At 38.7% G+C, this 14,119-nt stretch overlaps 1 long non-coding RNA gene across 1 annotated transcript; it reads left to right on the top strand.

Moving 5' to 3' along the window:
* Positions 1 to 8,052: 8,052 nt before the first annotated feature.
* On the top strand, positions 8,053 to 13,232 carry LOC131280486 (uncharacterized). Its single transcript, XR_009188102.1, has 2 exons — positions 8,053 to 8,194; positions 9,353 to 13,232. It is a non-coding gene; the product is annotated as an uncharacterized lncRNA (long non-coding RNA).
* The last annotated feature ends 887 nt before the right edge of the window (positions 13,233 to 14,119 follow it).

The following is a 14,119-nucleotide window of genomic DNA, read 5'->3' as shown; positions in this document are numbered from 1 at the left end:
CAATATTTTATGGGCTCTGATGTAATATGGTTATTTTTTCTCTGTCGAAAACTATGAATATCGTCTTTGGCACGTTTGTTCCATAGGGAAAGAGTGCTTAGTTTCCAAGTGAAAAAAGTCTGGCTTTTAACTGTGGACTAAAGAGACATTGTATAGCTGAATTTGCTTTCTTAGGAAAGGTCAGGTTTCTATGGCATTTTCTGGAAATTTGGGACGTTTGAAAATTAGGGTCAAATTCTCTTGTCATATGAATTCTGCAGGTCTGAGCGAAATATACTCTCATTGAGTGAGAACATTCCTTTCTGTGTGAGTTCTTCAAAAACTCACAATGCTTTTTCCGATCTAATTATATGTTGTTGAGTTCTTTATGCCATAAAGCATATAGTGTATTACTGAATCAAATGAAACATGCAAACAGAATTTATGGTATATGAGTCTACATACATATATAATTGTGTGTATGTGTGTATGAATCGAGAGATGTCTTGAGGGTTGTTATTAGTTAACTCTGGTAGATTTTGGGTGATTATTATTTTCTTTGTGTAGCTTTTTAAGGTGTTTAGCCTGTTTTCTGTATTTTTTCCTTTATTAGAGAAGTTTGGGTTACAGAGCAATCATACATAAATACAAGATTCCCATATACCACCACCATTAAAACCTTGCATTATTGGTGAATATTTATTAAAATTGATGATAGCACATTTTTGTAATTGTACTATTAATTAATGTCCATGATTTAACTTGGAGTTCACTGTGTAGTATAGTTCCAGGTAGCTTTATTTTAAAAATAAAAATTTTTTATTCTGGTGGCGGACTTGGCCCAGTGGTTAGGGCGTCCGTCTACCACATGGAAGGTCCGCGGTTCAAACCCCGGGCCTCCTTGACCCGTGTGGAGCTGGCCATGCGCAGTGCTGATGCGCGCAAGGAGTGCCCTGCCACGCAGGGGTGTCCCCCGCGTAGGGGAGCCCCATGCGCAAGGAGTGCGCCCCGTAAGGAGAGCCGCCCAGTGTGAAAGAAAGAGCAGCCTGCCCAGGGATGGCATCACACACACGGATTGCTGACACAACAAGGTGATGCAACAAAAAGAAACAGATTTCCGTGCCCCTGACAACAATAGAAGAGGACAAAGAAGATGCAGCGAATAGACACAGAGAATAGACAACAGGGGTGAGGGGCAGGCGAGAGAAATAAATAAATAAATCTTAAAAAAATTTTTTTTTATTTTGATACCATATATACAACCTAACATTTCCCCTTTTAATCATATTCAGATATACATTTCAGTGTTATTAACTGTGTTCACAATTTGATATTGTGAAATGTGCCACACATTTGAAAGAGGATTTGTGCAGTTTAAAGAGTAATAATGTAATGAATACTCAATACCTATCTTAAAAAAATAGAATATTACTTACCTTAGAAGCCAGGCCTTCCCTCCACCCTTGCCTCTGTCATAAGGTAAAAACTTGCTTGAATTTTGTGTTAATTATTTCTTTGCTTTAATTTATAGTGTAGCTACCTATGAATGTGGTCCAGAAGTCATACATGCCTTCATTAGGTTCATTAGGTCTTTTTAAAATAACTTTATATATATAAGTAGAATCATACTGAATGCATTCTTTTGTGACCTTTTTTTTGTGCATTTGAAACTCTTCCTTGTTGATGTGTGTAGTTGATTTTTTTCTTTATGATTAAATAATATTTCGATCAGAAAAAAATCAATGAAGTTATAGTTACTTTATTAAGGGAAACCTCATGTGTACATTAAAAAATATATGTGCTAGTAATCATGCTTTTGTGAACTGAATTCTTTTTATCACTTCTTAGATGGCCACATGAAGCACATGGAGACTGTGTATGTAGCTATCTACAGAATGTGACCTTAAGGATCACTGGTTGTACATCACGTCAGAGAAATCTCTCCCTTTCCTGCCCCTGATAGTCAGCCACTGTGTCTGAAATTCAACCATTAGACATTCTTTCCTTTGGAGTTTAGGAACCATGTCCCAGAGAGAAAATTGTTAACCATTGACGATGCAATGCAAATTAGTCTAACCAGCGATTAGCTTTAGTACTTGGAAAGCAAAAAACAGGGTCTTGAGGGGCAGAGGAAAAGGACAGTTCTAGAACATGGTATGGAGGAAAGGCTTCATTTGCATATTTAAATGAAAAACTCCGAGCCGCCCGAAGGCAATTGAAGACAGTGAGGAGGCAATACCCAGGTATGGGAGACATAGAGAAGGAGGTGGGAAGGCAACATCTTACCCATCTTACAACTTTGCTCATGGGTACTGACTGGTGCTTTGCACCAGGCATTAATAATTCTAAGTATAACTAAGACCCAGGGCCTATTTTTAAAGAACTGTGGGTCTAATGGGGAAATCAGGAACACCCACAGCCATGTATATTAAGTCCCAGAGGGCTACTGTGGGAGCAGAAGAGAAAAACGGACTGACTGGCTGGGAGGCTTTGACGAGGAGCCGCGCTAAGCTGAGACTTCCTTTCCCTGCTGGAGGACAAAGAAAGGAAGGCCGTTCCTATCAGAGGAAACAGCCTTGCAGAGGCGGAGGGATAGGAGAACACGCAGCTCCCAGAGACTGTTGATACGTTTGGCTGGAGTGTAGGGTCCATCCTCCACCATCAAAGTGAAACTTCTAAAATCTGACCGTGTCCTTCACTTCTCTGAGATCACTCAGTGCCTCTCCCGCCCTCAGTTCTGCCTGGCACACACTGGCATTTGCACCTGGCCCGAGATCTCCTCTCCTAGCAAGCTCTTCACACTATTTTCTTTTAGTGGTTCCCCTCTCTGAATCTCACTTTCCTCATCTACGAAAAAAGAGAACTACATGAAATTACCCCAACCCGGCCTGTGCTTTTCCCACAGAGAGCCTGAAAACAATCACAAACGCTTGATAACTGGTGAATTGGTATTACATCTCAGAAGGAGATTTGTCTTCATTACTGCTATTGAATTATAGCATTCCGGAAACATCCAGGGTCCTGTGAAACTGGATGAATTCTCCAGGAAGGTCCACACGGAGGAGCCTATAGGAACACTTATTAACCAGTTATCAAATATCTCGGTACCCACCGTGAGCAAGATACAACATCAACATTATGCCATGTTATTAATCTATTAGAAGATACTTGTGCTTTTGGTCTTACATATAGAGTGCACCTAAAATATAAGTGTTCAGAAACCAAGTATTTGAGGGCCACCTACAAGGTATTATCTTATTGTACGTTGCCATCTTCTCTGTGTCAGTAAAGTACAGATACAGTAGAAGAATCGTATCTTACCAATGAAAACTAAACATAGCACAGTATGTTAAATTTGAGGGCGGCGGACTTGGCCCAGTGGTTAGGGCGTCCATCTACCACATGGGAGGTCCATGGTTCAAACCCCAGGCCTCCTTGACCTGTGTGCAGCTGACTTATGTGCAGTGCTGATGCGCTCAAGGAGAGCTGTGCCATGCAGGGGTGTCCCTGTGTAGGGGAGCCCCACGTGCAAGGAGTGCGCCCCGTAAGGAGAGCCGCCCAGCGTGAAAGAAAGTGCAGCCTGCCCAGGAATGGTGCTGCACACACGGAGAGCTGACACAGCAAGATGACGCAACAAAAAGAGACACAGATTCCCGAGCCGCTGACAACAACAGAAGCGGACAAAGAAGATGATGCAGCAAACAGACACAGAGAACAGACAACTGGGGTGGGGGGGGAGGGGAGAGGAAAAAAAAAGTTGAAAACCATCAACCATAAATTAGAACACGTTATGATTATAAAACTCAAATAGATCTCTTCTCTAGAAATATGTAGAACTTGTTGTGCAACTCGATTCAATCTGATTTAACAAATGTGTACTGGCACTTACATTAAGCCCTGCAGAAGACACCAATCTTTATATGAAACACCCCCTCCGTGCTCTGTATTTATGAGTGCAGCATAACTCTGTATTCTATACCAAAGAATTGGAGAATGGAGAACATCCCTCCTTCTTCACACATCCCACTGCATAGGAAATTTGTAGAAAGTCGCCAGCCCTGTTCTTGGTCCAGGGTGTGCTGTGAAGAAGTGAAATAGGGATGAGCACAGACAGATGTAACTCCAAATGCTGGAGCCTGCGTTTTACTCCAGACACTCACAGCGTGATGGCACTTTCCCTCCACGCCTCCTTCCTGTCCATGCTCACGCTTCATGTTATCATCCTCGACTTCCTGATACCAAAGAAAAACCTGTAAGATCTTGCATACCGTACTCAGGCTCCATTTTCCCGGCCATGCCTAATCTCTCAGAATTCCTGGATGCCTCACCCAGGTGAGGCCGCTGAGTCACAGCAAGATGGGCATTTAAGACCATTTCTCTGTTTCTTACCAGGTCTTCTCAGGACGTATTTATTCCAGGAAAGAGAGAAAAGTAGGTAAACTTCTACTGCTACCGTTTTGATCCAAGCCGCCATATATCAGGATTGGTTATGGCAGTATCCTATCGGCCTCTGCTCTTGACTCTCCTTCAGCCTATTCTCAACACAGCAGGCAAAATGATCTGCCGACATGCCATTCCTCTGTTCGAATCCTCCCAGACCGGGCACTGTCTGTTCACTTTCCGCGTCTCTGTGACTTAATCTCCCAGTGATCTTGCCTTGCTCACCACAGTTAGCCACACTGCCTCCTTGTGTCTCCCACACAGGAGACATACTCTCATCTCAGGGCATTTGCACTTGCTGTTTCCTCCGCCTGGAGCACTCTGCCCCAGTACCTGGCCCACTTTCTCACTGCTTTCAGGTTTGTACCCCAAATGTCCCTTTCTCAGTAGGTTTTCCCTGACTGCCCTATACGAAATTGTATTTCCTGCTTCCCTTCCCTACATAATTTTTCTCTATAGTACTTATTGCCATCAAATATGTCATATATTTTCTATTTTTACTTTGCCTATGCTCTGTCTCTCCCCATTAGAATATAAGGCCCATGACTTTTCTATTTTCACACTACTATGTTCTCAGTACCTGAATCTTACTGGCTTATAGTAGTTTCTCAATGAATACACTGGGAAACTTACAATAACAATGTTTTGTTGCAATATATATATTTTGGTGAATGAATAAGTGAATGAATACATGAAAAAAGGGGTGTATTTCTATCTTATGTGACTTTTCTTGGTATACTCTAATTCCAATCCCCAATTTGGTAAGAACTATGCTGACTTTTCATTTTGGTGAAGAGAAACAATCATACATACGCACATGATGTTTTCTTGTTATGAACCACACTACTCAATATTTGAATTTTGTCTTTTTAAGCTGTAGACGGTGCATAATAAGTACAAATTTAGAAATTACTGTTTTCTACCGTTGGAAAAGAATCACTGTATTAGAATGTGAAAAATCTTCAAACTTTCCAGAAATATCCTGGGAAATAGCTTTTAAGTATATTGGTGTGATGTATATCTCCGAAGAAAGAGAAAAAAATCTCTGAGTAGGAAGACTTATCTTTAGATTAGGGCTACTTTGAAGATGAGGTGCGTGATCACATTTGAAACCCGATTCTTTGTCTTGCTCATCAAATATTTGATTTGCATCAGGTGGTCAACAACTGCAGGTATTTCTTCTTTCCCCTTTGATGTAAATCAGGGGGCAAGAGAAGAGTTCCCTCCTCAGGAGGAAGAGTGGGGATCATCAAACCTGCCCCCCTGCCCATTTTTGTAAATCAAATTGAAGTTGAGCTCACCCATGCCTATTTGGTTGCTTATTGTGGTCTGCCCTTGGCTGCTTTTGTACCACAAGGGCAGAGTTGAGGAGTTGCAACCGAGACCGTATGATCTGAAAAACCTAAAATATTTACTATCTGGCCCTAGATAGAAAAATTTTGTGCATCCCTTACATTAGAGTGTAATCTATCTGAGACGGGGAGGATAGCCAAAAGACAGGTAACCAACCCGAGGAGGAAACACAAACGCCGGCCATCATCCACAGAATGGCTGCACCGCCCTTAATTAATTAACAGGTAACATCACATTTTCTGAATTTGTGTGATCGCTGGGTCCTATTTACATTTGTGGTAAATGTAATTTTTTTTCTAAATAAAACCATTTATCCTCATCGATGCATTGAAATTCAGAACCACTTCATTTTTAATTTTGGGTTGATTTTCAAGTCACTGTGACTCCTGCCACTACTTTGCAGTTTCTCTGCAGCTGTTTAGATCAAGTGCTATTCTGTAAGTTACACTGCATTTTATAATACAAGTTATACTCTATTTTACCTGTTCTATGGATGACTTTTAGTAATGATACTTTGTTGCAATTAAGCCCTTATTGCATGTAGTTTTGATGAAATAATCTCTCTTCAAACATAACCGCTTCATGATGGAAAAACATCCTTAATGCTGCAGTTCATTTGGTTACCTAATCAGGTATCATAAAAACAAACGGAAAACTTGCTTCTTGGATTTTCTTTAAGAAAAGCAGAGAACACCTATAGATTTATTGGTCTGTCATGTTTCTGGAACATCAAAATAGATTACATTGAGATGTGTGATACATGATCAAAATTAAATACTGTGTTTAACATTCGAAAAGCTTTCAAAATATGTTATCTGCATTGAGGAATCTTCAAGATGGCTCTACTTAGCAGATTTGTTATCTGTTCAAATTAATGAAATAATTTTAATAGGGATAAAGTGCAAATCGGGCTTGCCAATATTAATTGGGGAATATAGGGACATGTGATGTTTTTAATATTAAATGCAACTACAGTGTTCTGAAAAAGTTAGGTGTCTCTGTAAACATGTTGTAATCAGATTTACTTTGGCACTGTAGAAAACAGCATAGTTCTGCCTACAATGCCTACTTAAGTATATCACCATTAAATCACAAAGAGAGAATGCCACCTGGTACTGCACTGTTGCGGTAAATTTGATCATTAAATAAAAATGTAATAATAATAAAAGCCCACCACTTATATAGTCTTATGTGTGCCAGGCATTGCCCTTTGTGCTTTCTGAGCATTATCTCGTTTGCTCTTTACAACAATTTTCCTGTCCCTATTTTGCTAATGAGGAAACTAAGGCTTAGAGAGACTAAGAAACTTCTCAAGAACACAGAGAAAGGAAGTGATGGAGTCACACTTTGACTCCTGATCTTGAAACTGGCTCTTAACCTCTGTACCATACTACAGTTCTAGATAGGTACACTTTTAGCTTATCTATTATGGGAAAAATACCTAAATGGATCCTTTCGTCTCATTTGTTTTTATGTCTTCTTACAGTCTGGCTAGAGATAGCCCTATGTGCTACCTTGTGCTATGCCCTGTACCCTCTAACCCTGCATTCCTTGCATTTGCATACAGATGGCCTTTTACAGAAGTCTGCCTTACAAGTAAAAATAAAAACCATTTTTTCAAAGTATTACAGTCATCCTTCTCTTATTTATCCATTAACTTGGTTCTTGACTATGATGTTGTAAATCTCACCTATTTTCCATGCCTCAAAGTGTGCTTTCTTATTAAAACAATGAAAAACACAGAAATTCCAGTGTTGTTTCAGACAGCTGTATTATGTTGAGATGACTTAAGTCTGGAAGGTGTTCATTCTACTGGACATTTCTGGAAACAAATATTTTAGCTTGATTTATGGTGCTGAAATAATTATTGTTATTTTACAGATTCCTCATACTTCCACTGGAGGAACAACATTTGGAAAGCATCTTCCAATTGTCCAGGCCCCATTCCCTGCACTGAATTATTTCAATTTAATTAAAACATGTGGTACTTTGTGTCAACAAATTTTAGATAATGCTCATAAAGAGACTTGAAGGTGAAAAGTGCAATTACAGCAAGAATACACGTTACTGATAGGATGCCATCAGCCTGAATATTTCAGGGTGATTTACAAGCATATTCTTCATACACATTTATAAAGAGTCAATCGTTGTGGTATCTTGACACAATCTGGATAATCTGGATGCTCCTTCAGTCTCCATGGTCATGTGATACTTTGGGATTTTGGGGGAAGAACTCAAGTTGTTTCACCCTGATCATCTTTCTTTTACTCCCAGATCCTGGGCTGTTTGCTGATTGAGCAGAAAATTATTACGCAGCTCTGGAAGTTGAAGCATGTAGCCACATTCTCCATGCAATGCACCTCTCACTGGAATTTCCACTTCTGCTTTTGGAAAGATATAGAGTAAAAGAGTGAGATTTTGGGTAAGCAGTTAATATAAGCAAAAAGCTTGCTTAATAATTTAAATAAATCAATGAACTATTATTGGCTAATTAATATTCTACTCATTCCAGAGAAGACTTGAGGTGCTACAATGAATATGCAAAATGAAATAAAAAGTATGCATGAATAAAATGTCAAACCAGAAGAAATACAATCTGAAGGTCAAGACTGTGGAGAATTAGAACAGAACCATTCAGACCAATATGAATAAAGTTGAATTCACTTTGGCTCTGAACTTGGTGATGAAAGTGGAAAGGGAAACATGATGGGTGACATCTAAATTTAACTCACTGAAAAGAAACTATGGAAACATTTTGGTGCTCTTTCCGCCCCACACCATTTTGTTGGGCAATAAAAATCACAGTTGATCCCATCTTGATGTCTTAGTTTGTTTTAGGGAAGTGAATTAATTCTTTCATGCCACAGATAACCATCATTAAAAGTATTATTCTGCTACCTTAAATGGCACCTGGAAAGAAAAAATTCCTTTCACAATGTAGTTAATTTAAATAATCTAATTAACCCACTTGGTAGGATCTGGCTAGTTGAGTCTTAGCTCAGTTATAAGGACAAACTATAGTAATGCTGTTCAGAACTACACAGAGATACTCATTTCTTTTTCTGTATCCCCCCGCCTGCATATTCCTGTCTGATTCAAGTATACCTGCCAGGAACTGTAAAGGGTCTGATATTTTACCCAATTTGCAAGCTTACCTCATTTCCTTGCTGATAGAAGACATGAAACTCGTGGCTCAGAGACAAATAATAGTTTATTATTCAGAGAAATAACAGTAGCCAGAGTACAGGCATACCTCATTTAATGTGCTTCGAAGATAAAATATTTTTATAAGTTGAAGGTTTGTGGCAACCCTGCATCAAGCAAGTCTATCAGCACTATTTTTCCAATAGCATGTGTTCATTTTGTGTCTCTGCGTCACATTTTGGCAATTCTCACACTATTTCAAACCTTTTCATTGTTGTTTTATCTGTTACAGTGATCTGTGATCTTCGATGTTACTATTGTAATTGTTTTGGGGCACCATGAACTGCACCCATATGACAGTGAACTTAATCGATATTTGTTGTGTGTGTCCTGACTGCTCCACTGACCATTTCCCCATTTCTCTCCCTCTCCTCAGGCCTCCTTGCTCCTGAGCCACAACAATACTGAAATTATGCCAGTTAAGAACTGTAAAATGGCTTCTAAGTGTTCAAGTGAAAGGAAGAGTCGCACATCTCTCACTTTAAATCAAAAGCTAGAAATGATTAAGTGTAGTGAGGAAGGCATGTTGAAAGCTGAGATAGGTGGAAAGCTAGGCCTCTTGTGCCAAACAGTTAGCCAAGTTGTGAATGCAAAGGAAAAGTTCTTGAAGGAGATTCAAAGTTCTACTGCAGTGAGCACATGGATTATAAGAAAGTGAAACAGTCTTATTGCTGATGTGGAGAAAGTTTTATTGGTCTGGATAGATGATCAAACCAGACATAACATTCCTTTGAGCCAAAGCCTAATCCAGAGTAAGGCTCTAACTCTCTTCAATTCTATGAAGGCTGAAAGAGGTGAGGAAGTTGCAGAAGAAAAGTTTGAAGCCAGCAGGGGTTGGTTCATGACATTTAAGAAAAGAAGCCATCTCTATAACATAAAAGGGCAAGGTGAAGCAGCAAGTGCTGATGTAGAAGCTACAAGTTTTCCAGAAGCTCTAGCTAAGATAATTGATGAAGGTGGTTTCACTAAATGACAGATTTTCAATGTAGATGAAACATCTTTATATTGGAAGAAGATGCCATCCAGGACATTGATAGCTAAAGATGAGAAGTCAATGTCTGGCTTCAAAGTTTCAAAAGACAGGCTGACTCTCTTGTTAGGGGCTAATGCAGCTGGTGACTTGAAGTTGAAGCCAGTGCTCATTGACCATTCTGAAAATCCTAGGGCCCTTAAGAAGTATGCTAAATCAACTCTACCTGTGCTCTGTAAAAGGAACAACAAAGCCTGGATGACAGCACTTCTGTTTACAACATGGTTTACAGAATATTTTAAGCCCACTGTTGAGAGCTATTGCTCAGAAAAAAAGATTCCTTTTAAAATATTACTGCTCATTGACAATGTACCTGGTCTGCCAAGAGCCCTGATGGAGATGTACAATGAGATTAACGTTGTTTTCATGCCTGCTAACACAACATCCATTTTGCAGCCCATGGATCAAGGAGTAATTTTGACTTTCAAGTCTTATTATATTAGAAATATATTTCATAAGGCTATAGCTGCCATAGAGAATGATTCCTCTGATGGATCTGGCCAAAGTAAATTGAAAACCTTCTGGAAAGGATTCACCATTCTAGATGCCATTAAGAACATTCACAATTCATAGGATGATATAAAAATATCAATATTAACAGGAGTTTGGAAGAAATTGCTTCCAACCCTCATGGATGACTTTGAGGAGTTCAAGTTTTCAGTGAAGGAAGTAATTACAAAGGTAGTAGAAATAGCAAAAAAACTAGAATGAGAAGTGGAGCCTGAAGATGTAACTGAATTGCTGCAATCTCATGATAAAACTTTAACACATGAGGAACTGCTTCTTATGGATGAGCAAAGAAAGTGGTTTCTTGAGATGGAATCTATTCCTCATGAAGAAGCTGTGAACATTGTTGAAATGTCAACAAAGGATTTAGAATATTATATAAACTTAGTTGATAAAGCAGCAGCAGGATTTGAGTGGATTGACTCCAATTTTGAACGAATTTTCTGTTGTGGGTAAAATGCTATCAAACAGCATTGCATGCTACAGAGAAATCTTTCATGAAAGAAAGAGTCAATTGAGGAGGCAAAATTCATTTTGGTCTTATTTTAAGAAATTGCCACAGCCATCCCAATCTTTAGCAGCCCCCACCCTGATCAGTCAGCCGCCATCAACATCGAGATAAGACCCTCCACCAGCAAAAAGATTATGACTCACAGAAGGCTCAGATAATGGTTAACATTTTTAGCAATGAAGTATTTTTAAATTAGCATATGTACATTTAGACATATGTACATATGTCACATCTAATAGATGTGATACCTCTAATAGACTATATATAGTATGGTAGAAACATAACTTTTATATGCACTGGGAAACCAAAAATTTCATGAGATTCTTCATTGTGATATTCACTTCATTGTGGTGGTCTGCAACTGAATTCACAAATTCTCTGATATGTATGCCTGTATTAGCATTTGCTTCAGTACCCCAAACTCCAGATCCTTTGGGAAAGTGAAGAGGTCATATAGTGGTTGAACTACAGGAGAGGAACATTGGTCTTAGGGAAACTGAAACTTTAATAAGGGGCAATAAACATGACTGATTGTTTTCTGAAAGAGAGAGAAAGAGAGAATATTTTCCATGAATGATCACTATACACATGTCCTTAAAAAGATAGTTTGGAACAATGGTAGTTAATGCCTTTGCTCACAAGACATGCAGAAATTTAAGAGCCATGGAGAATTGTTTCTCAACAATATCCCAACTTTACATCTATTTAAATGCTATCTATCCCTGAAAATAAAAAAAGTAAGTCCTACTTTCTTTTAGTCTTTTGATGCATACAATTTAGAGACATGTCTTTCCAACATTTCATTATAATTATAGCCTCTACTAAGATTTTATGATTAATCTTCTACTATATACTTACCTGTTTCTGCTGGTTTCATATGAGTAAGTATTTTCTCCTCAAGGAAGCTCTAAGGTCTTTGAGAGTAGAAACTACTTTTCGAGTTTTATTTTGTATTCTTTACAGTACTCAGTATTGCAAATGGTATGAAAATGTGTATGAAGAAAGGCTACGAAGTGGAAGGTTGTCCATGAAAAATAATTGGCTATAATTTCCAATTTGTCGTGCAAGGGTGACCAAAGAAACAGAATTCCTACATTAAGAATCTGAAAGATTTTATGACTTCATAGCCTGTAGCATGAATGATTCCACAGTCAACTCTTGACTTGAGTACTTGAATTTATCTTGGTGTGATATTGACTTGTGTTGATTTATCTCTGATTAAATAAAAGGAATGGAAAGGATTCTCAAGAGGCAAGGTTATCTACTTTTTCACTCAGAAGCTTCCTGGATAAATGGGACCCTGGACTGTGTATGGAAGACAGGTGGCAGCAAGGTAGTAGGCAAGGTTCCGAGATGGCATCCTCCATGTCAATGCTAATTAATCAGGTAATAATCCTGTATTTATTGTAAGCAAGCTAGGTGTCTACACTTAGTCACGTCAACCTGGCTCCTGGTACAGAAGCAGTGAATGAGATCAGCATGTGTATTTGAACTACTTTAACAACCTAAGTGAGTATTTTTCTTTTTTTCTCCATATCTGTAAAAATGAGAAAAAACAAAACTTGTTTTAAAACTGAAATAGAAGATACTGCTACAGAACATTACATATGTACATGAGAGAAATTACAGTGGAAAGCATAGGTTTTGAGCTGGGTTAAAATCAGGATTCTGCCACTTATTAAATATAAGTATGAGAATCTCAGAGATTAACTACATCAATCTGGTTAATTTACGTGGGCTTGCTGAGTTCCCTTATCCGTAAATGTGGAAAATAAAACCTACTTTTTAGGGTATTTGAGAATTAAACGAGATAATGTTTGCTGAGTACCCAGCACAGGATCTAGCACATTCAGTTAAGGCCAAAATTGTAACTTTTATTATTATCGGATACTTGATTCACAAGGATGATTGATGGTTGGAAAAGTTGGGAGGTGAATGAAGAAGAATTAAAAAAAAAAAAAATCCTTTGCGGCATCCCCAAGAATCGGGGTAAGTTCTAATGCCAGCCAGGCCAGACCTTAGAAAAGGGGGAGAAAAAGATAACTGCTATTTACTGGGTCATCCTGATTAGTTAGTGATGGATTAAGTGAACAAGTTCAATTTTCAGGGCCATGGAGGAAAAAAAAAATCTGTAATAACCTTAATTTTTATTAACTTTCCATGCTAAAAGTTGGCACCTGTATTGTACTATAAAAAAGCTTTGCCTGAGTTTTGGTTGGCTCTTCATATTTTCACTTGCTTTTAAAATATCCCCATTATCAAGTATGGACCTGAAATTGCAATGTAGGAAGTAAGTTTCCTTGTCAAATTGCAGTAAGGTAATTGGTAGTTTTCCAAGATAGTCTGGAGGGGGTAAGTTACATTTATGCGATTGAAATCCATTGGTAAAATGTGCAGGAATTAACATCTGTTAAAAGAGTTGTGCTTGGCAGGCAGGTGTTTCAATATTTGCATTTAGTATGTGTTTCAGAAACAGGTTCTGAGAAAAACATTTATATAACAATCTGGTGGTTTTATTGTCTAAATCTGTCAGGATAGTCATTTTGTTACTCAGACTTTGTGACCCTCTCGCAAGCTGTAAACTGTTTAATGAAGTGAGTAGATTGAGAAAGATGACAGACTTTCAAACTTTGGGGAAAGAGTATTATATGAGAAGAATCAGCTTTTCCCCCTTGAGACTGTGCCTAATATGTGAACAGCAAAAACAATTACTCTGGTGATTTCAGGAAGTCCAATAAATTCCATGGCACAGTCCCACTTTTGAAATATTACATCACTCAGCAAAAGCTTAGGCTCATGTATTAGCTGAAATAAACTAATCATGAATTAATTACCATCAGCTCAGTTTTGGGAACGGAGTGTAGAGGTGGGCTCTGGTTTCTCTGTGGTCAGTGCCTCACCGTTTAACGATTCCTGTAGTACCCGGCTGCGAAGGGCAAGCAGGACCTACTTATTTCGGCAGTCCTCAGGATCACCTGTCATGTGGCGACTGACTTAACCATTCTGTAATCCACATTGTTAAAATAAATTGTGCTCTGGTCCGTTTGTTTTGGAGGTAAAGTGGGGGGAATAAAGGCAACGTTTCTCTAGGGATT

Source organism: Dasypus novemcinctus, chromosome 1 (genome assembly GCF_030445035.2).
Source record: "Dasypus novemcinctus isolate mDasNov1 chromosome 1, mDasNov1.1.hap2, whole genome shotgun sequence".
Lineage (NCBI taxonomy): Eukaryota > Metazoa > Chordata > Mammalia > Cingulata > Dasypodidae > Dasypus > Dasypus novemcinctus.
This window is presented reverse-complemented; position numbering and strand designations above follow the sequence as displayed.